The 26,096-nt window shown below is 31.5% G+C and overlaps 1 protein-coding gene and 1 long non-coding RNA gene across 3 annotated transcripts in view; one reads left to right on the forward strand and one right to left on the reverse strand.

Moving 5' to 3' along the window:
• The window catches only part of LOC108551553 (probable G-protein coupled receptor 158), a 254,840-nt gene that overhangs the window by 165,246 nt on the left and 63,498 nt on the right, over positions 1–26,096 (reverse strand). The window lies entirely within an intron of this gene.
• On the forward strand, positions 8,938–17,178 carry LOC108551555 (uncharacterized). 2 transcript variants are annotated; one of them, XR_001890486.1, is made up of 4 exons: positions 8,938–9,007; positions 11,349–11,507; positions 15,109–15,348; positions 16,999–17,178. It is a non-coding gene; the product is annotated as an uncharacterized LOC108551555 (long non-coding RNA). The 2 variants fall into 2 exon arrangements; XR_001890485.1 differs by having other exon boundaries at positions 15,124–15,348.

Genomic DNA, 26,096 nt, shown 5'->3' on the forward strand with positions numbered 1-26,096 from the left:
AATGTTTTTGATAACTGCAAAAATAAAATATCATGAACCAGTCATTTTAACTAATTTAATAATTCTAACGCATTAATTGTTTATAATAAAACGATAATGTTTAATCCAGAGGAAGGGTAAATAAATTTAAAAGTTCAATATTATTTCTGTACATTTAAAAACAAAGACCAAAGATTCCTTTGGTCTTTGACAAAGATTCATTTGTTTAAACAGGATGAACTCCCTGTAATATACAAAAGAGAAAAGAATACAATTTTCTTTCTTCCATAGTAATAACAATAATGATTTATATTAAGATTTATGTATGAAGAATTAATAAATACAGAAAAGAGTATATTTGTATGCAGCATACGTACAAAATTACAAATTTAAATCATGATGAATCTCAATCAACATTGTTCAAAGTATCCTTGCAAAATGTCAATAACCACAAATGTTAATTCTTGAAATACCTTGAAATATCAGCGGTATTATTATTCGCACAGGGAAATACCATATTGAAGATCTCATAGTCCAGATAAAATACCATGGCACATCGATGCTTGACCACCATATGCGTCAAGAACCTAGTGTATGGGGCAATACTTCAGCTCCTTTTTCCTAAAAACTATAACCCCTACCCTCGCACCTAAAATTCGAAAACTTGATTATTCGTATCAACCAATAGCAAAGGACACAGCCCTATTCCTATTAACCAATAGCAAAGCATACAACCAAGGGTCCTTATAATCACTATACCCTATAGAACGCGAAATACAGACACATAGTATTACACAATTAATTCTTGCAGAACATACTTAGGATCAAATCTACTATCAAAAAGTATACACTCTGCCTCGACGTTAAGGCATTGGTATGGTCTACCATATACCATACCACCAAGGTATGGTCTACCATATACCATACCACCAAGGTATGGTCTACCATATACCATACCACCAAGGTATGGTCTACCATATACCATACCACCAAGGTATGATATACCATATACTATACCACCAATGTATTATCTACCATATACCATACCAACAAGGTATGGTATACCCTATACCACCAAGGTATGGTATATCCTATACCACCAAGGTATGGTCTACCATATACCATAGCACCATGGTATGGTCTACCATACACAATAAAAACAACTATACACTAACTATTCAAAGGCATACACAATTTCCTCAGAAGATCCACCGTCACTAATCGTCACCAAACAAGACTAACCTACTAACGGTACAACAAACATTTATCCTATGAACTCATTCCAATTTTCACTCATCTCATTCCCAAATTATAGTCACCCATATCCCCAAAACTAAGTTATCTCCAAAAGCTAAACAAAGAGAAGCTAAACGAAAGCTGAGCAAATTAGACAAGTCCAAATAGACGTCAACAGACGCTTGCACAGCCTATAAATTTCAAAAGGATAGAAATAGAAATCGAAAACCCGAGTTCGCGATAGAAGCACGAGAAGCATAAATCAAACAAAGGATAAATCGTATAAAGATATTTACTCAACGAGTAGAACCTCAGAGGCTTCATTATACAGGCCTCTGATGAACCAGGTATATACCACCTTTGATTCGAACTCGCTCCCAATTCCTATTCCTCCAAGATCTCAAATTCACTGGCTAACGATGGGGACGTGAACAAACTCGCGGATACTTAATTCCGTGGAACAACGGCGTATCAGGAATGGCTGAAAAATCCAGTTACGCGACAAACACGCCCCATTCCGATTTTCCAGGGAGAAGCCATTGAAGACGTTAAACGAGTTATCGTCCGGATAGAGGCGGCTGGATTCGATTTGTAATCCAGCAATCGGGGATCTTTGACGGAGATTCGACGCACGCCGAGATGGATTCGATAAACGTTCCTGCAGATCCTACGAGCTATAATTATTGACTTAGGCGGGGGATCTCGACAGCTTTGACGAAAATACGGGGAACACCTTTTTCGCGGGAAATGAGAAGTGCGAGTGTTGTAATATAATTTTATATGCTGCACACGGATATCAGTTCGGAGAATCGTGTTATAAGCAGATTATTCTGCAATTCACACGCGATGTGCAAATTGAATTTATTATAAATACTGTGTTGAGTATGGCGAATTTGCAAGGTGTTTCGTTTATGTGAAAATGGAAAAAAGTTATGAAAAGAATTTTTTCAAAAGAATGGAAATTTGGTGGTGTAAATTATATTTGCTAAAGAAAAGTGGGAAGTATCGAATATATAGGGTGTTTCGTTTAAATGGAATTTATGAAAATTTATAAAAATATAATTTGATATAGAAGAGGACATTGAGTATTATTAATATATTCTATACTCTTTTATTTATTTAAAAAAATTTTAGGGATGACGTGATTATTGGATATATTGAATATATAGGGTGTTTCATTTAAATGGAATTTATAAAAATTTATAAAAATATAGTTTAGTGTAGAAGAGATATTATAAATATACCCTATACCCTTCTTCATTTTTTAAAATAAATTTTAGGCATGATGTAATTTTTAGGTATATTGGATATATAGGGTGTTCTGTTTTAATGAAAATGGGGGAATATTTCTGTGGTTGAAAAAGGACATCAAGTGGAATAAACAATGTATCCCTTTTTATTGTGAAAATATAAGAGGAATTCTGGGAATGGTGTAATTTACACACATTATGCAAATTCTACTTATACATACTTAATTAAATATATTTTAATACATAGAGTCTCTCGTTTAACATTAAATTTACCCAGGTCCAAAGACAAAGTAGTCTTTTTCACATTTTTAATTAAAAGTTTCGCATTCAACGTTGTGGCTTTGGTCTCCTACTTTTACGACTTTTCTTTTAAAGAGGTACAATTCTCGATTTCCCCTCGTATTCTATTTTTCAAAAATCTTTTATATTTCATTTCTTCGTTTACCAATCGTTTGACAGATCATGATAGGTTTAGTGTTAAGTGAAAATGATGGAATTTGATTTAAAAAAAAAAAAAGAACATTAAATAGTATAAATATTTCTTTTTTCTTTTTATTTGTGAATAAATAAGAAATATGCAATTTACATACGATGTATAGATATTAAATATGTTAAATATACAAAATGCTTTACATAATTAGAAACGGATAATTGAAATACCTCATGAAGGAGTAAAATTATGAAAAACATGTTTTTAGGAAAATCGATTAATACAGTGCAGGACATTAAATGACATAAATTATGTTCCATTATGAACAGTGATGAGAAAATTTCAAAGCGAATTTAATTTCGTTGTGAATAGTAAATAGTAGCGAATTTAATTTCGTTATGAATAATACTCGATATTTCTCATTTTATAATATGGAAGTGTTCGTTTGTGCTAATATGTGGCAACAATCTATTTGCAAACCGAAATTCCAATAATATTTTGATCCAAAATTTTGCGGATATTTATTTCATTCCGTGTCGAGGAATATATGTAAACGAGTGTAGATGTGCAAAAGCAAATAGTGTTAAACAATTTACGCGCTATGATGCTACGAAAAATTCGTATACCATGACTGTTATTGATTTCGAATTTCCTGTTGATTTGGAAAGGAGAACTCGGGACAAATTCGTATTTACGAGAACGTTTCCATCGACTATACTGGAATCACGGTTAGAAAAATAAAAAACAAAGGGAAACTAGTATATGAGAATACAAAGCTCAAAATTCGCCAAAATCCTTTACTTTTCGGAGAAATGAAAAAGTAATGAAATAATATTAGCAAAAATTATAAAGAAATATGCACGAAATTTGTATACAAAATTTCAACGTAATTAGCCACTTACTATTAAAAATTTTACAAAATGTACAGTGCACCATAAATGTATAATTTCTAACAAAAATTCCACGAAATACATAATACTCCATATATAAATAATTTCAGCAAAGCCAGTGAATTTAGTGTAAAAGATATCACTGTATTTTCTAGATACAAGGACCCCATATAAATATATAATATCCCATAAATAAATAACATCCAACAAGGACACAGCATTTACTGTTAAAAATTCCATAAAATATATAAGAACTCCATATAAATGTATAATATACCATAAATAAATAACTTCCAACAAAGTCGTCACACCAGCTATTAAAAATTCCATAAAATAATATCCCATAAATAAATAACATCCGAAAAAGACACTACACTTACTATTAAAAATTCTATAAAATATATAGTATCCCATAAATAAATAAATCCCAAAAAGACACTGCACTTACTATTAAAAATTCTATAAAATATATAATATCCCATAAATAAATAATTCCAAAAGAAACACTGCACTTACTATTAAAAATTCTATAAAATATATAATATCCCATAAATAAATAAATTCAAAAAAGACACTGCACTTACTGCTAAAAATTCTATAAAATATATATCTCATAAATAAATAATTTCCAATAAAATCACAAAATCACTCACTATAATAAAAAGAAAATAATTATAACAGTGAAGAAGATTAAAAGGAATGTAGATCCAAAAATTGACCAACCTTAAAATACTATCTTCAGCGTCATCAGATATGATGATCATTAGGGTCATCGTGAGACGTGTATTACGAAGTCAATGGAATTCAAAACACGCTTCCACACGGCTCTGTTTAACGACCGTGAAAACCACGTCCAGTGAATGCTCAATAACAAATGACAACAGTCGTCAGTCTATCTTTTTCTCTTGTCGAAGACACGCTTAAGGTACACTGGTACCGACGATTGAAGTTTCCCAAAGTTAACATGTGAGTACTATATAAAATCTCGAAGATTTCAGTGAAACAAACCAACCACGTATCAAACGAATTTCTCTTTCGCAATAAAGTAATACTGATACAACAAATATGTCATAAGTTGAGAATAAATGTGGATACACACAATAGTATGATACATACAATAGTATGATACACACAATAGTAGATACACACAATAGTAGATACACACAATAGTTTTGTAATCACTATATTACAGAAAAATTGAAATATTTCAAAAATTCACGAACATAAGGATAAACAAACAAAATTTTATCGAGATATAGTTCATTACCAATTAGCATTAGCTCATTTGCATGAGAACCCGTGGATTTTCTTATGATTGTTATGACAGCTTGTTGAAATAATTTTTGTTAATCATATAACTTTGTATTATTATTTTTATGAAAATACTATGAACATCTATCTTGGATCTTATTTTCTTTCTTTTCGTTTTTGGGTTTCTCAAATAATGATTATTCGATACCTTAGATGTCTTGTTCTAACATAGCTATTTTAGCTGCCATCTGAAAATTGGCTGATAACCCTAATCTCTGCTGTTGTCTTAGCTAAGTCCTTCAGTCACCTCGAGAGATCAGTCGAAGTTCGACTATCGGACTAGAATGTACATATAATGTAGTACATATAATGTAACAAGTTATATAATTGTATAGTAACCACAATACTAAACCAACCATGGTCGGTCAAATGTACCAATAGTTGAAAAAAGGAAAGGAAGATTTTTAGAAAAATTGAATAACATTGAAAAATTAATTATATATATACTAAAAGACAAATCATATGACCAAAGTCAAGTGACCTAAGTGATAATATTGAATTTTAAATCAAAAGTTCAAAAATAATCATTTAAGCTGTGGTAGGTTTAGGGTTAATGACACTAACTATACTGTAAAAGCAGAATATTTTTGAAATACTTGTTAGATTTTTAACCATGTAATTTTAAATAGTATATAATGTATGAATGATTTATATGTTCAGTTTATATAGATAATGAATTACAAAAATATTTTTACCCTCCACCCCTTCAATTTTCAACTTCAGGTGATTTCTTTTATAACGTAAGCTTCGAAATTCTGATCGATGAGGGTGTATACTATATCAAACAAGCCTAAAAATTATTTCACATGATTTTTATTATGTAATGAGAATGATTTCTTGAGGGTAATTCTGCAGCAATTTTCTTCAACCCCTTATAGTACAATAACGAGTTTAATTCGTCGTAAATTTCTCATGCCAAGCCTAATAAAAATGAAATACACTGGCACGAGATTAAAATCACATTTAACGTATTTTAATACGAGCAAAATTTGTATAACTATATTATAAATAAAGTAGGTACACAGTGGCTAATTAAAAATTAAACAATGTCACAATGCACAGTTTCTCATAATCAATTCCAATTCTCGTTACATTGAAAATTATTATAATATTATTAATATTTATTTATGTATCTTGAATAATTTTTTTTTATTACTTATTACTCTTCCTAAACTTTAATTTCCGAAATATATACAAAAAGCTATTGCTACTATTGCATCGAATTTGAAAATAGTATACACCTTTAAAAAAGTTGCTTAAAATATTAATTTGTGAAACGTATCGAGAAATCATGGTAATTGATGAGGTGTCCCCATAACCTAGATAATTACACACGAATTAGAAAACCTCTTTCAAGGTCTACAAACAACTATACACGGCTATTAAGTTGAAAGTGGAAAGGAATGTGGTCCTAATTAGTCAAAATGTAATAGATCTAACACGATGGTAAAAATTAGTAAGAAAAATTTTCCTTATTGGCTAGAAATAGAATTAGTAGACAGAAATACAAATTTTAATAAATCTACAAATAGGATTACATTATATAGTACAATAAAAAAGGATGAACAGAACACATTGATGATGTACTGATAGACACATGCTATCAATGTCAACACATGTCAACACACGTTCACACATGCAGAGCACTCTAAGAAATATTTCAAAATCTATTACACTGCACCAAATAAAAATATTGCCAATTAATTTATCAAATTATCACAGATTTCTTTGAAAAATATACGAAAGCTTGACTCCATTTGCGGTATTACACAATTGGTAATACAATAAACAATACATAATTCGATCTAATTTAATCTCAATACGTTCTGGAAACTTCGATTACGCAAAATACTAATTGCATAGAAAGAAATCAGGTACCATGTGTATACTATCTCTGAAGAGTTAATCGCGTTTAGCAGCCAGTTGTTATCGACCTGCACTTGACTGACACATGGAAAATTCGATATCTCGTGATACGTCTGCAATACGTGATAACTACCGTGCAATACCATAAGGTAAAGGAAGTGCCGACGTAACTTATTCCACTATTATGTCAGAATAAGCCGTCAAGAGGATGAAAGTATGAATTTCAAAAGCACCAAAGGTGAAGCCAGGTGGAAAGAACAGACTCCTCTTGTCAATCTGTCACGAGACTTCTTTCCGGCTCTGCACGGTACCCATCTTGATTTTTATCTGCTTCGGCATCGCTACTACCCTCATGTACGTTATATTCGTATCGAATATCGGCATCTCTGGCACATTCGTTCTTTCAGAAATCATCGGGCCAGATAAACGTTCGGATAGTCTCTGCAGGTACACTATTGCATAGAGCCTAAAAGAATCATTTCTATTCACTATCTGTGTATCGATGTAAGAAATTGCTGCGAAAATTTTTTTAATATAGATTTTCATATATTGTAACAAGTATATAGTATATATTATAGCAACTATATAATCTAATATAGTATATAGTAACTATATAGTATAGTATATAGTATATAGAATATAGCATATAGCATATAATACATAGTATAGCAACTATATAGCAACAGTATAGTAGCAGTATACGTACACAACATACTGTTGAACTCTACTTTATTGGAAACTGAATCGAAGTTTTCCCAAATTTCCAAAAAAGATTTATAATATGATCCTAGATTATTCTGTTGTGACCAATAACATTGAAATTCATGTAAAGATTCGAAGCTCACTCGCACTCATATTTCGTCAATCATGCTATTCACGTGAGTAGAATGGACAATAATATATCTTTCACTATTATTAAAAAGAAACACAAAGTGTAACTTAAACAAAAAATATTTAAATAAGTCTATAAATTTATATTATAAATTCAATATAATATTTAAATTTAAGTCCCAAATAATATATTTACTACTTAAATAATAAATCGATTCACTCTTTCTAGAACTGTCTTCTCTCTCTTTCTCTCTTACTGTTTATCACGATTTTACTGTGGTATTCACGCCTCGATAATTCCATGAGGACTGTTTCATTCTGACACATTCTTCTGAACATTTTTCTAAACACCACTCACACTAGACGGCATTGGTACATATTATATTTACATCATAGATAGCGCAATTGCAAACAAAGGAGTGTTACTCATTCAACTACACTAACAATTCATTTGAAAAATATATTTGTCTTTGCATCGATAATGAAATGGAGGATCGTGTCACTGTTTTCTGCCCAATTCGTCTCGATTCTGTTCATATCCTTTTATTAGAAAATTGGTAGGAATGCTACCTTGCCTTACGAAATATATATCACAAGTATCTTCTGTTTTACAAGTACTTGAAAAATCGTAACTAATGCTGGGTAATGATGGGGCACCCTGTATATCATGTCGAGTGTTACATACGGATTAAAAGAATTATTTTTCATTAATAATTTATTTTTTATTAATAATTTATTTTTTTATTAATAATTTATTTTTTAATCATTTATTTTTCATTTATAAATTAACAATTAATTATTAATTTGTTAATAATTCAACTCATTTGTTCTATGATTGTTTGATAATTTTCAATGTCATTCCCTCTCCTTGTCAACTATATCAGGTTCTGCTAAGCATAAACTACTGAATGGTGGGGGAAAAGTAGGGATGATACATGTAAATTAAATTGTCAAAATAATAGTTAAATTTAACCGAACTTTTACTGTATTAAATTTCTACAAAAGAAATTGTTATAATATAACTCGAATTTAAATTTATAAAAATCTTTGGATATTAATCTGAGTATCTCTAGCTCCTCGATTCATCTATAATTCCCCCTCTCATGCTACAACTTCGTGCTTCAAAAGGATTACATTTTATGACAGCTTTGTCAGTCAGTTATTGGTTCCCAACCTACGCGAAATCTACTTTAATCAGTTTCTGCTGGTAAACGGTAAGTCGTAAGTAATCTATGAACACCTATGTGAATTATTAAACATTAGGACGATTTTCAACAGAGATCGACAGTAGTGCATTTAAAAAGAAAACTATTTTTATAATTCACGTAATACAAAATTTAAATAATTTTCAACCCATTGCTTTGCTTGTTCGAGTATGACTTGACATCTTTAAATGAGCAATTCAAATGTCTAGTATATTTCAGGGTAATTTGTTTATTATCTGCAAATATGCAATATTACAATATTTTCTGACATATATTATTTTTCTGTTATAAAAACATTGAGTATGTGTCTTTTCAATAACTAGATATGGGAGTGTTAGTATTATAAAATGAGTAATATATTATTATGTATTATTATATCCTATGCAGAAATTAATGAAAAGAAAATTTAAACAAAATTAAGAGTAACTGAAAGTAGTTAGTGAACCGAAAATTAAAAATAGGTAGAATATTAAAAATTAGTAAAAATTCCCAAACTTCTAAAATTTGAAACAAAAATAAGGTTTTCCTTTAATATTTGTGTACAAATGTATTTGCTGTATTTAATATGCCTCCAATGTGAAAAATAAATAAATAAATAAAAATAGGTTTGCGTTTAACGTGTTATATTCGCTCATAAAAGATATAGAATTACTTCGACATTTCAAAATGACTAAATTTGGCGCAAAACTAATCGATAATATTGATTCGACATGAATCGTAGCGAATAAATTTATCGTAATAAATATTGCACATGCAAATTTTCATTATGGAGAGGAAATGTCATATCTATGAATCGAATCAGAGAAGAAATTCTAACAGTACAAACACCCACAAGTTTTGACATTACATTTTGTAATAGAACCGACGAAATTGAAATTTCCAAAAATTAATTAGTCGCGTAAGTATATATTATTTAGAGAAGCAAGAGAAAATATTTCTCTGAAATTCAATAATAAGCGTTGATATTCGGCAAAAACGTGAGAACTAATTTATTGGAAACGAAAATTCAGATATGAATTTAAAATATAAAATTAAGCTCTATCGATTAATTATGCAAATAGAAGAACAGGCAAAAATTACTAATCTACTGGAAATAAATATCCTCGTCCAATATTGATCAGAGAAAATTTTTAACTTTGGTCAATTAATTATGCGAATAAAAAAATATTTAAATATTGAAATAATATTCCCACTTTACTTATACATACATAACAAATAAAGTATCGATACTCTCTTAATCCGTGCATTCAACAAAAGCAATTTTAATATTGCATTGTTATTCGCTGAGAAAATTTTTCTTTCCAAATGTGAAACATTTCTACATGAAACTCTTAAAAAAGAAAAGAACAATTTTATAATTTACTTGAAATTATCGACAGATTATGGTTACGAATAAAGAAAAATTTGAACTATACTAACAGTGTGATACTAGGTCAGGTGCACTAGAACAAAGTAGTCGTCACTGTATATCAAATACACGTGAACATTCTAAATCATATTAGTATTAATTTATAAAGAAAAATTGCTAAATCAGTGTCGTTTTAGATAAAATCATCTCCTTATCCAAAAAGCAAAACGTGAATTTTGAAAGATGACTTTCAGAGCACACATAACGCTTCGTAAAATCGAAAAATGATCTCAATCTACATAACACAGGTGTACTATACTCATTCACTTTTGCATCAGAATTGTTGGTACCTAGTGCGAGAAACGAAAAATAATTTTGATTCATTCTCAAAAATTCTCAAACATTCAAAATCATTTTATCCATTTACTATAAAAGATCTTCCATTACTAATCTCCCTACTCTAATCATTTTGGTACTCTATTGTCAGAAATTCTTGAATTTTTCAAATCCAGAATCACGTGAAGGTATCACAGGTGTCGTTGGGTCGATTCTGATCTCAAATTCCAGTTACGAAGATATAGTAACAAAAATGTATAGTAAATATACTATAATTAATAAAAATATATACAAAAATATATAAATATAAAAAATATATATAAAAATATATACTATTGTATAGTAAATATACAGCGTGAACAAAGTATCTCTCTTACCGTCGTTATCATCAAAGTTATTTCCGATTGTACATAGGCACATAGTATTTACCTGCACGAAAAATTATCGCGAACCAATCCCACGAAAATAATATTTACGTTTAGAAATTTTCGTTTGCAAAGAACCGAGCGTAATCAGGGACCAAAGAGCGATTGAATTATCAGCCAGTGATAAAGGAACTTGCTATCAGTGATGGTTCAGGCAGTCTCTGTCTGCAAGACACCAAACGACACTTGAATCCGAATTTACTGGCGATTGAAAGAAATCTGAGAAACTCTTTCTCCTCAGAGATCTGAGCGGAAACCGGACCACGCTGCAATCTAATATCCGGGAACGACTTTCGAGGAACCTAATTCACAACAGCACGATCGAAGAAGCCGCTCGCTGAGGGCACCGAGAACACCATTCTAGATTTCGTCTGAGAGACAGCAGGAGTTGAATCTAAAGGTAAGAAGTTGCGTATATTCCAGGGTATGCACTGATAATTTAAAAATGAAAAATTAGATTAGTATAAAAATAATTTCTAATAATGCTTCCTATCATCTGCAATTACCAAGAGACTATGTGTGATCGTAATCAGGATAAATTTTTGAAATACTAGTGGGATGAAATGAAACGAAATGTCACATATTTTTATTTTTGCAGAGATAGTAATTCGTAACCATAAGTGGAAGAAAGTCACGGTATAAGAATTATAATTGGTCTTAAATAATTTTAATTCCGAATCGTCGTTTGAAATTGTTAAAATTTTGTTTGATTACCGGTAATCATAAATAATGATTTGGAAATTGAAAATTATTGTTTTGATCAGGATTTTATTTTGGTTGTTATAAATACAGGTAAACTGCAGTTAAAATTCACGCCATCTTCGAATTTCCATAAGTCTGTTAAGACAGAGAAGACTAAACACCCCTAGAAATAAACCCCTAGAAATTTCCCCTAGATATTTCTTTTTCAAGCTCAAATAATTCGTAATTTCTCTATTTGCTAGACAGCAGACAATCGATGATCTTTATAATTAGACTAAATAACTGATAAATACGATAATTAATTTACCTTTACCCAAAAATAAAGATTTAACAAATTGGAGACTTAAATTTAATTTAAGTATCAGAAAATTAAAAATTTCAATTTTTCTTGCTATTTTCAAAGATATTTACGTAAATTTGTGTCCAGGGAGTAAAATTCGCCATAAAATATAAATGTCCCTAAATATAAATATAAATATGCCAAAATGGCAGTTATCCAAATAAAAATTCTGCCAAATTTTCTCTTCCAGCTAAAATAAACCAACATCTACGATATTCGCGATTTTTATTATTTCCAACAATTATTTTTCTTCGAAAAGAAAAAGTCGATCTTGTCTTCCGAGATAGGAGTGAAAAAATGTAGCTTCTAATCATTCAATTACGCCTATAAGTATGCATTCATGAGGCAAAACAGACTTGCACGTTTGCTATGCAACGGATCAAATCGCATAAACCATTGATATCTGCTCGATTATTATAGCTATAGTTCAATGCTACGGCACAGAAACGATGGCTGCCGAAAAATTTGAAATAATGATCAATTATGACAGTGTTTCGCTATTTCTTCCGTGGTTATACAACGATTTCAGGTAAGCATGATAACCCATGGAAAAAATTGGCCTTGATCTCAATTCCCCAAGAAAGTTGAGTAATTAATCATTTCACATATAGTTGGTGCCGATCATTACTCTTAACCGAGCTTGCACGGAATAGTTGCATGATAGTGGAGAAAATAACGTAATTTTAATCTGATAATCTTTTTCCAATTATCACTGAAAATTCCTACGCAATTGCTTCGTAAAATGGGCGGTATAAATAATCAGTAGATAAGCAGGTATCATTGGTCAGTGCGATTTGATCCATCGCGTAGCAGGCTGTACCCATTTCAGTCTCACGAATGCATACATGTGGGAAAAATGCAACCTATTACTAGCAATTTTCTTTTGTTAATTCGTCGAAAAATTCGATTGACTGGAGAAAAGAAAAGTTAACTGAGAAAACACTGTTTGATATAAATTTCGGAGGCATCGATATCGGTGAGATAACTGCAGTCCGATAATTATTTCAGCCGGTGCATCAAATAATCATATATACACATGATTATATATACATGATTATATACGACGAACCGTTAAAGATAACAATCCGAGGATAATTAATTGAATAAAAAGTATCGACGATAATGGAACAATAAAATTATTTTTTAACCATATTAAATAATAAATAAAATTTTCATCTCGCGTATATGGTGGCATTGACCTGTAAGGAGATATGTATCGATTGAAGGAAATGTAACGATATAATGAAAATTGGAAGACGATAATGGACAAATGATATTTGATTAACATTTCTCCGAGAAATTCATTTAAATTCATTGAAACGTTGAATATGTACATGCTAATAAGATTAATAACGTCATAAAATGATGTTACATGATTATTTATGAAATAATAATTATCGGCCAACTGATGGAATTGATATGTGTATATTCTTCGTAATGTTGTAATTTGATATGTAACGTAATTAATGTGACTATAATACAATATTATGTATAATTTGATATGTTAGGTTCCAAAAATCAGCAAAAATTACTATTTCACTTTCATAAGGAATGAAACATATTTGCTAAAGCAATTGATTATTAATTAAGGCTATTGTGCATTTATATTAAATACGTTTTGTGAAGTATCAAATATCAAAAATAAAATACATATGTAATTTTTATCAAAAAATAGGTTCGACTTGATATTTCTATATATCGATGAAATTTTCGACTATCGATGGTTGATATTAAAAATAATTAAAGATATATAATATTAAAAATAAAATTATAAACGAATAAAATATCGAATTATAAATTAATTTAAAATTTCGATATCCTAAAATTCTATTCGCGAATGTCTCAATGAAAAATATCAAATTACAGTGGTTGCAATTAAAAATTCCTATTACGTAGTTTATTACATTTTAAACGAGAAATTTCCCAATTTTCAGCAAGTCAAAAATATTGCCAAAACTATTTAATATTCCCTCCTCTTTTATTTAATTAAAACCTGAAATATGTGTCAAAATTTCTAAATACGATGAAGGAATGTTTGAAATTTAACAAAGTGCAAATTTATTTCGCGATACAAAGTAATATAAAATAAACTCATAAAATTCGTTTAATTTAATTAATTTAACATAATTTTATGAAAATTTAATAAAGTATTCAAAACTTGATAATATTCAATGACATGTCAGAATCGATAAATGGAGTTCTGTTACGCAAAATACAAATTTAGGAAACAAAGATGTTTTTTGCATTAAATACGTACATCAAATATCAAAGGCATATGAAATTACAAGTTTTAGCGAGTTTAATTAGTGCCAGTCATGGAGTGGACAACGAGTGTGTTTAATAAGGTACAACTCGGTATACATGATCCTTTGAACCTATACAGATAACATCGATATGTTTTAAAACTTAAACGTTTCAAAATAAATATCGAAATAACCTGTTTAATAATTTATTGAAATGCTATAACAAATAAATTTAAATAATCGACTTATTGTACTTGTGTTATCGCTGAATATATCACACAATGACTTCATAAAGTTTCGATAAGATTTGAATCGTTTTTAGGTTAGGTACGCTCTATTTCCATTATAATGAATGTAAAATCAAAATATATATATAACGATACCAAAAAATGCTAGATGATATAGGCAGTACATTACAAAATAGTATGTACTACAAAAAATTGAAAACTATATATTTAGAAAAAGGGAACGGAATAAGAAATGGAAAAAGAAAGTTGAGGTTAGGTTTCTACATTATGAATGGTTTCGTAATTAATTACCTTCATTAGTTTCTATGAATAATTGATTCCTACCTGTCTATCCAGAATGCACATTGGTAAACTTCAAAGAATTAAATCTGGCATTAGTTATACTTAAATAATCCTAACCTATTATCACCTACAGTTTGTTTAAACAATTCCTATATGTGTAATCGTTGCAATCAGAGAATATGATAGTGGGGATTGTTATAGATCCAATGTCAGATATGGATAATAAGGAGACGAATGAAAAGTGTACAGATGATTCAAATGATGGTGGTAACGAAAAGAATGCATTAAGGCGAAGCAAGAGGAGCATAATCCGTGCACCATTAAGGTCTACATATGAAGAAAATGCACCTCGATGGAAGTCTGATTCAATGGGCAGAATGAGAGAAGTGTTCCATATCTAGAGGTGTACTACTACCTATACTTGAGGTAAAATATCTTTTTTGAACACTTTGACAACTTCGTAACCTAATTTATGTGATAAAATATAAGATAAAATCTATGAAATTTTATTATTAAGTTGATAAGACATTACGAAACACTACATTAAGCAGTCCAGAAGGTACGTCAATGAAGATTTCATGTAGGTTATGTTTGGATGCTTCATGACGTTCACACATAACCTAAAAGTTGTATTTATATGTATACTTTGACAACGAATTTCATTACTTTTATAGTTATTTTCTAATTTTTATTTTTAACTCATTATTTATCAATTATTTAGTTATTTATTAGATTCTTCTGGATAGTAAAATATTTCAAAGATGATGACAGAAATAAATTCACTTTATTCATTAGTTTAATCCAAACCAAATTTATCTTTTCGAAAAGACGAAAATAGTTATTCCTTTACAAATCTTTGTTTTATTTCAAATCATATATCATTTTTAATTTATAATTTATTTATTATATATCATTTTCCGATTCAAAATTAAAATTTTTTGAATTATTTAAATACCCAACAACTTTTATACCTAATATAATACTATCCTGAGACCAGTACCAGATGATCAGTAAAATAATAGTGCCGTAGTTTGAAGTCACAGGTATCCCGTTTTTGGTACCTAACCTAAAACGTTAAACAGCTTTTGAAAGGTGCTGTAGATCAGCTTTAAACCATCTGAAAACGCGTTTTAACTCGAGATCCCTTTGTCCCGAGTTACTTTTGGCCGGGTGAAGCTAAGAAATGATAAGTGGCAGCGACAGCTGCGAGAGATGCAACGGGACTGGCCCCGAGCCAAGACGTGTTTAGCCACATTCCAGGGGGATCCCCTACAGCCTGCAGCGTCATGAATGTAGCGGCGTCGGTAGTACGAGGGAAATCTTATTACCGAACCCTTGGCACGAATTATTAAACGGTCGATTTACAATGCAGATTTTTCCTCCGAAATTATTCGACCTCCCTGTGCATTCCTTCCTCGAATTATATCAAAATTTCATGACAGGTCTTACGTCTCGTCCGACGCCTGCCGAGAACATTTTTTCGACCTTTTCGAGGAATCTAAACGCGATCTGATCTTCGCAATTTCGGAAGTTTAAAATTTTGCACCTGCTTAAATTCGATATACCGTGATTTACAGGAATCCTGACTTCCCCAACTTTGAAAATTCGAAAACTTATGGTGTCGGAAGTCGAGAAATCTTTGAATTCGGAAACTTTGGAAGTTTGAAATTCCATGGCTTTAAAAACTAAAAATTCCGTTATTCCGAAGATTTGAAAATCTGTAATTATAATTATTCGAATTTTGTAATTCTAAAAATTAGGAATTTTGTTTTACAATTTGAAAAATTTGAAGTTTTTCATTTTACTAATTAAAAAGTGTCTAATCCTGAAAATTTGAAGCAATTTTGAAGCGCATTTTATTTTAATTCTCTGAATTGAAGATACCAAAAGATTTGTCAAATATTCAGTATTTCAGTATTTCCAAAAAATTTTAAATAAATTTAATCTCTTTCGAGTTCTCTGCCACTTATCATTCTTATCGCAGTAAAATGGTTATTTTTATTTACTTGGACAATTAATTAGCTCTTCTAAAACACTACTCAAAGAGAAATAATGTTTCATTTCTGAATATTTCAGTTGACAAGGTACTTTAGCTGCGATGACATTTGGATTTAATTCCTTTCTTTCTTTGAAGACCAAAATTGGATTTTATGTTGTCAATTAAAAGTTTGCAAACCATGTCAATATAATTTCATAAACAATGTACCATATGTAACACCTGTATCCATTATAATCTTGAATAAATATTCTATTACCCTGAGCAATTTCTTCTCTAAATGCATAACCTACAACAGTGATTCTCAACCAATAAACGTGCACCACCAAGAGTGAACCAAATAGTATCAAATTTTAAAATTATTTGCAAAGAAATATAACTTAATCACATATTGGTAAACTGCCAAAGGAAAAAATAAGTTGAGAATCGTTAATTTATAATAATTAGCAGTAAATTTCAATTTCTATTTAATTATAAATTCCCTGCTTGAAATATCTATTTCGTGAAATTCGAGTAAAATTACCTCCATTTTCTTTTAAACGAAGATGTATCGTTACCAATCAAATTTTCGAATTTTAGCATTAACAATAAATTACACCAATATATACCGCTTTGCAAAGAAATCGTATATCAATTAATTCGAATGCAAACGGTTATACAAATACATGTGTGGTATAACAAATAACAATAAACCACTTACATAATTCGCCAAAATTTCAATAGCAAATTTTCGCAGCAACTGTTAACGGGCCAGTTGCAAATTATGAAATAACGGAACGTTAGTTCCCAAAATAATATAGATAAATTCAACAATTATTATCGTCATTGTTATTCCTATCGATGTTATCATCGTTCATGTTATCGTTATCATTGTTGCTAGAATTATTATGATTGTTCCAATTTTCTGCTCGAACGTATCTCGATAATTACACGTTCTCCCGTTTCATACGTAATTCTACCGTGCCCCGACCGTGCTGCCCTCTATCTGGGGTTTCATCCCGCGTGAAGTGACCGCTGGAATACGTGACTACTGTAAAACGAGTCCACTTTCACGGTGTGGTGACGAGTAGATCGCGAAAAACACGGGAAACTAGCAACTACGACACTACAGAATTTCCAAACTAAAATCGACTGCGATTCGTCTATATACCCGGTGTCCCGAAAATAACGTTAAAAAGGGATTTATTTGCCATCATTTTGACAGAGAATAGAAAATAGCGCCGTGAAATAGAAAAATCACTTTTGCCATGTAAAATTAAATTTTGATACAGTAAACGCAGTTTTCATCATAGTTGAACGCGGATTTACAAAAATATCGCTATACTAAATGTTAAGCAATAATAATACGTCGATTGTGCGAATTTTGATTATACGAATGACCGATTATACGAATGCAAAAATTAGAAATTAGAATACATATTTCGTCTTGCTATACTAAATATTAGGCAATAATAATAAAACGTCGATTGTGCGAATTTTGATTATACGAATGACCGATTATGCGAATACAGAAAATAGAAATTAGAATACATATTTCGTCTTGCTATAATAAATATTAGGCAATAATAATAAAACGTCGATTGTGCGAATTTTGATTATACGAATGACCGATTATGCGAATACAGAAATTAGAAATTAGAATACATATTTCGTCTTGCTATAATAAATATTAGGCAATAATAATAAAACGTCGATTGTGCGAATTTTGATTATACAAATGACCGATTATGCGAGTACAGAAATTAAGTATTACTTCACAATAGTGACATCAAAATGTCAATAGTACAGAGAATCGACAACTGGGCAATATCTGAAAACGTATTTCTCTATTGAACTTCTACTTTAGGTTTCCTTTATTAGTTATGTATTTGTTCACGTAAAAAGCACTTATATTTGAAAATTGTTTGATTACTAGACCAAAATTTATTTCCTTCAGACCAATCATTTAAATAGATTTGTGCTTCGATTAATTTGAAACTATTTTCGTTTAACGAAAAATTGAATTCTGTTTTATGGGTCATATTTCTAAATCATGGGACACGAATATGAAAAAGTAAAAGAATTGCATGTATACTTTACTGCAATATCCGTCTAAAAATCCCAATAAACATCCTTCTACCCCGTGACCATACTCAGTTTCATAAGTACCACCAAACGGTCGATAACGCGGGACTGCCCCAACAGGCAACGAACAAAAACAATACGAATCACATGGTCTGACGAGTATCCTGGTCGACCAGTTCCCTGTTTCCCTGGCTATGACGCTCGTGTGTGTATATGAAGGAACAAAGACAGAACGCTACGACTGTCCTATTGCGAGGTTATTTAGGAATTCACGTAAGCAAACCCAAGCACAGAGGGACGATACGACGCACGAGCAACACAACCGCAGCAGACATGCTGGTGTTTCAATCAGGCCCTCTGAAGCCCAGAAATCATGCGTCCTTGAAATAGCAGCAGCCGCAGCTATGGCAGCCGAATTCTCCCGTCTGTCGTAATATCCTGCTACATTTTCACATAGAACGTTCCATTCCGTCCCTTGACGATCTATTTATGGCGACTGATGAACCTAAAGCAAGGATACCATAGGATACCTCTAACATCCGAGAAGAGGGATGCACATCTCGATTCGGGGCGTGTCCACGTCGACTTCTGATCGAAATACGACTGCAGGGATCAATTAAGGGGTTGGAACATCCTTGTCAATGACCTCTCTGATAGATACTTATCCGTTTCCGGGTGCACGTGATAGATGGTCGAAGGTGGATGAGCGGGGTACCTTCGACGGCTTTGAATTCTCTGTCAATCCTTTGGTACGAAAAATATACACTGCTGCACGGGAGTATATTTGCTGTTTAACCGTTTTGAGTCCCAGAGGGTTTTGACAAAACACTGACGTCAAATCCCAAGCAGCGCGACCGCGCTGCCTCTAAGTGGGTACGAAAGGTCCCAAGCAGCGCGATAGCGCTTCTTCTATTTTATGTCAAGAAATCCTAAGCGGCGCGATAGCGCTTCGTTTATATTATGACGATGAATGGCCAAGCGGCGCGAAAGCGCTTCGACTTCGACAGTTGGTAACGCACCGTCATACTCATCCCATACATATGGGGATCGGTTTGAATGGATTGGCTAAAATAGCGCTGTTTTACTTATTAATAAAATACAGTAAGCTTATACGTAGATTGACGGCTATGAAACAAGAAGAATTCGCTATGGGCACGTTCAACTTTGACTTCTTATTCCCATACTGACACGCTATTAGCAACTTCCTAAAGACTCTTGAGGACCGTAAAGGACTGACCACTGTAGACTGTTCATGACTGTCGACTCTAGACCGTACACCGTGGAGACTGTTCTCGAGCCTGTGGAGAATGGGGCTGCCCGCGCCCTTGTACCCTTATTTAAAGCCTTCATTCTCAGGCTTTCCTTTCAAATCATGCCCCCTTGTCACGCAACTTCCGTGGGCCAGGTACTTCAATCACTCTGAACGCATCCCTAAACTTTCGCTAGACCCTACCATAAACATTCTTTACAGTTAATTCGCTTGCACGTGGTCACTTCCATCCTAAGTCCAAACACACTTGTCATTCTTTCAGGGCCGTACTTATTCCAATCCCACATACATACTTGTTCCATTCATCCCTTTCTTACATACATCGCTCCTTTCTTACATCAACACGTATATATTTAAAAATCTATGTAACCATTACCACAGATTATTCTCCAAATTACCCCATTACCATAATCGGACATAACTCGAATGCGTCGCGACGCTATCAAGAACCGTATCGCCACGGAAAACCATTTGCCTAATTCATTTATCAAAATATTCGTTAAAAAGAAAACGCAACAGTAATCTAAATCTGTTTAATCTGGCCGCGATTCGCAATAAGAAATACGACCATCGTCGCTTAATACACGACTCTGTAAACCAGCCACCAAGATTTTCCTACTTTTCGTGATTTTTCTGAACGAAGGATTCGTCACGGTATATCTCTGGTCGAAAAACGCATCGATCATGGTCGGAAGGATCATCGAAATGGCGTTCGATAAGGACGGAACTTAGTGACGGGACATTAATAAAATTCAATCAACCCCTTTCGAGGATTCGAAACGAAGTGTCACACGCTATTTCTCCCTTTCTCACCCCTATTTTTTCACCCCATTCTTCCCTTTGCCCGCGATATCGATCGAACGTAATTAATCACTCGTGCAGAAAGCGAATCGTTATTCTATAAATTCTGACACGTGAACCGTGTCGCTGGATTGGAATAGCCAGCCACCGATCTAATGTTGATTTATGACGATTTTTATTAGCATATCACCTGTCGAACAGTTGTTTCGTTATCACCCGAAACGGCCGACAAAATATTTGATCCATTGTTCCGTACTTTAATTGTTTACGAGCAGCTCGAGCGTTATTTTTCGTTATCTTGTTTAGTATTTTTCATATTTTCCGAATTATTTCACACGCACTGTATACAGGGTGTGCTCAACGTGACAGTCGAGTCGATTTTTGAGACATTTACGCTTATTTAATAGAAAAATTATTGGAATAGAAATTAACGTGTCCTTCGAGGAAAACAAATTGCGGTAATAAAAATTTCGAGAAAAAATGCAGGTCGCCTAGACTTTCTTAAATGGCGTGTACTTTTGAGGTTATAGCGTTATAGTTGACGAAGAAACGAATTCCAAGACCTACTACGCAGTGATCCCCGAGTGACCTTTAGCTTAAAAATTCGCAGTAATTGGGAAAATAATTTTCTTTCGCGTTAATGATACGTACACGCAACTCAGGGTCAAGGATACTTCGAAGAGGAATGTAAATAGTAAACATACTTAACTTTTATCTGATCTTTTGCTGGAATAGTATGAATGAAGTCTTGACTTTAGGTACGGTTATTATTTCTCTGTCCTACTCAGTTTCCGCGTATATTTTAAGAGCACTGAGTACACATGATTTGGATTAGGTATTCTTGTAATCCAGCTTAGAAAAATCCATTTTTCTTTTCACGTTTTTTTAAAGTATGCACTTTCGAAAATGTCTGTGTACTGTGTATAAAATGTAAAATATAAAATGTCTGTGTATTTTTTGATTTTTATTTACCACCCAAGGATAGAAAGCACGAAGAAAATCGATATTTAAATTTCAAAATGCTGTCATTTTTTTAGTTTTCAAAATTTCACTGTTTTGGTGGTTCATGCTATAGCATGATAGTAGTATTTATACTAATAGTATTATAATAATTATATATATAGTATAATACTTGGAATTCGTCTCTTCGTTAACTATAACGCTATAACGTCAAAAGTACATGACGTCATTTAAGAAAGTCAAGGTGACCAGTGTTTCTCGTCGAATAAAAAGATTTTTCGAAATTTTTATTACCGCAATTTGTTTCCCTCGAAGAACACGTTAACTTTTATTCGAAATGTTTTTCTATTAAATTATCATAAATGCTTGAAAAATCGGTGCTACCGTTACGCTGAACACCCTGTATATGAAATATAGAGGGTCTCTTTATTCACTGCTATTATTATTTTTATTGTCGCAACGGGAGTATCGAGTAAATAAGAGGTTATTGTCATATTTGTTCGATTTATATCGAATTTCATTCTTCAATTGGGAATATGAAATCGCGCAGGGAACGGTTGAAACGAATGCGAATGATTAGGCCAAAAGCTTCATTTCCAGAGTTAAATTTCATTCTTATTTCATTTTCTTCTGATCTCTTAATCTTCTAAATTTTTCACGAATGAACAATTTTTCTTCATTTCTTTCCTCTTATTATCCTCTTCCTTTGTCATATTTTAAAAACTATATTTTTGTTTTATAGTTCTGTATAATACTATTATAATAATATTATAGTTTTGTTTATTATTTTATTTATTTCTCTATCGTTTTCGAGAGTATCGAATAAATCAGAGGAATCGTTATTATAGTATTTACTCGATTTGCATCGTTTTGCACCGTTGTATAAGGCATACGAGATCATGCAGAAAATGGCAGAAACGAATGCATGCGATTAGGGTGATATCTTGAATGTGGGTGTCTAGTAAATTACCAGCGGACGCTGACACGAGTCCGGGATTATTTATATTCAAAAGGGACGAAAGCTGGTAAAGCTGTCGAATAGCCGACAGGCTGGTGAGATATGAAAATATTGCCCGTTTTTCATAACTTCCAGGCTAGGATCACCCTACCCACCCACCACTGGGCCCGACGAATTCATTTCAGCATGTATCAGGTATCTAGTAATGGGTATCGCAGGACGTTCCAGCAATTTGAACAGATTCGTTGTCATCATTTATTATTTATAAATTAAGCATAACAATATACAAAAGTTTGTTAGATATGATACATTTTTAGTGATAACAAATATTTACATATGTATAAAAGTTTCTGACAAGAACTGGTGATATATATAGATTTTTAATACAGTTTTAATTAAGGTAGGAAAATAATATAATATAAAAATGTTAAAAATGTAATAAGAAAATAATACACGAAAAATATTCTTATTACATAATAACGTGATAAAATGAAGCTACGATTTATAATAATTGATGACACGAAATGATAAAAATATAATAAAAAATATTCGTCAGAACAATGCTTCGTCAGAGTTAATTATTTTCTCATTTTCAATCTTCATTCATTTCATTAACTAGATGTCTAATTCTGTTAAATATCTTATTAGAAGTTACATGATCTCTTATTTAATATTTTAGGCGAATCAACCACTTGAAAATAGCAATTGCGATCGACAAATAAATTAAAAAAAATATTAATATAAAATTCAATAAAATATTATACTAGACACATGATCTGATTTGTAATTAACTGTGTCTGTTTCTCCCTAAAATTCTTTTCCTTCTCAACGTTGACAGTAAACAAAAGAAAAAGGAAAACCAATTTTCCTAAACAACTATAAAATTAAAGGAAACTGTATATTGTGACAAAGCAACATAAAAATACGTATATCCTTTAGAGAAATTACGTCCCCGGTACCAAGCACTATTTTTAAAATGTAATATACAAACGTGTATAAAAAGGGTCAGTAAATACGTGGACAAATTTCGCAGAAAGTATGACCGTTCTTTAAAAAGAGACATGAACGTGAGCAAAGCTGCCTCTGCACTACGTAAAATAGCATATCAGCTGACGAAAGTAAGAAACTTGTTTTAAAAACTGGACACAAAAATGCTATTTACTATATCAGCACTGGAATAAGTAAACTTCTAAAAGTTACGTTAATATACATTATTATACAACTTTCTGTTACAAAATAATATAAAAATATTATACATTAACATTTAGCATAGAAATTTTATATCATATTTAAATTTGTTAAATGTAAAAATTAAATATTACAAAATTATTTTACAAGGCTTTTTTTAAACGACTTTCTTTTACACGGTGAAAGTGCACCACGCGAAAAAAGTCCCAGGTATACTAATGATGGAAGAATTAAATCTGTCCACCACTTGGTGCTGGTTACGATATTTTGCATATTTTGCGCGTTACACTTGAACAAGATTCAAGAGCGACTCGAACCCATCGCTAGTCACGGGCCGATCTAAATTTCCATCGATCAGAGGAGGGCAATTTAATCTCAAGCAGCGAATGGAAACGAATTCCATCTTTTTCTACGTCCATATTCCTTCGATGTATTTCTATTGATTGATAGTGGGCCAAAAGGAGATAGATAAAGCATGTATCAGCGGATTCACGGTAAAATGAACGTGTCGTTCATGGATGAGGCTGTCACATCGAGGAAATTCCGAAACGATGACCCCGGAAACGCGGAATCTCCGGATGACCGGCTGTATTTTCCCGCGACTTCAGTCGACCATAATTGTAATTAGGGCTCGCGCTACGAACTCGAGCACCCTGCAGATCGATCCGGTCGATGCAATAGCTATAGAAGTGACACCCTGTCCTTCTCCTTGAGAGATACTATAGTAGTCATATATCTCTATGCTCGCGATATTTCTTCTATTCTTTCATACCAATTATATTTTTTGTATTACTGTAACGAATGGTATCAGATTTTATTTTATTTTTACTCTATATTTTAATTTTTATAATTTAATTTTCATTTTTACTGTATAATTTGAAACATACATTTTTGGAATTATATTTTATAATTTTGGCGCCTTTAATATTTGGTTTATTTATATTTCTATAGTAGTTTTTTCGTATTTTATCCGATTTTAGTATACTAGTGGTAATGGTTTCAAACGATACCAGATTTAATCTTATTTTTACTGTATAATTTAATTTTTATAATTTAATTTTTATTTTCACGGTATAATTTGGAATATACATTTCTGGATTATTATATTTGATAATTTTGGCACTTTTAATATTTGGTTTATTTATATTTCTATAGTAGTTTTTCCTATTTTGTCCAATTTTAGTATACTGTTGGTAATGGTTTCGAACAATACCAGATTTAATTTTATTTTTACTGTATAATTTAATTTTTATAATTTTATTTTTATTTTTACGGTATAATTTGGTATATTTCCGGAAAATTATATTTGGTCATTTCAACGCATTTAATATTTTGTTTATTTATACTTCTACAGTAGTTGTTTCGTATTTTGTCGGATTTTAGTATACTACTGTGTATTTATATTTAATATATGTTTTCCTAGTTTGGATACGTTCAGATTTTCACAGTAATTGTTTGGTATTTTGTCAGATTTTACCCATCAATACCATTTAATATACTTATAATATAACATACCTCTAATATCAATTTAATATATTACCACTACACGCGTTGATATATAAGCCATTCACTGCATGAATTGATTAACTCCATAAAACAAAAAGTAGAGAAATGCAATGAAATAATATAGTTATGACTATACCAAGTATTTTGACACTTAAATTTAAGATTTTTCAAAAAGTGGAGTTAATCGATTACGGCTCATATTTCAATACACCTTACTATATCAGTATATCCATATCTCAAATAAATATATTTATATTTAACACAATTAAAATAATTCCGTTAATATAATATACTTCACTATACTCATAACGAATACCAATATATTTGGTGGAATAAATATATTTCAAGCATGCAACAATTTCTATATAACTTACAACGAGATATTCCAACGCACCGACAGAAATATCGCGAAATATCAATGTATTTCAATC

This window comes from Eufriesea mexicana, unplaced genomic scaffold, assembly GCF_001483705.2.
Source record: "Eufriesea mexicana isolate 0111107269 unplaced genomic scaffold, ASM148370v2 scaffold4545, whole genome shotgun sequence".
NCBI lineage: Eukaryota > Metazoa > Arthropoda > Insecta > Hymenoptera > Apidae > Eufriesea > Eufriesea mexicana.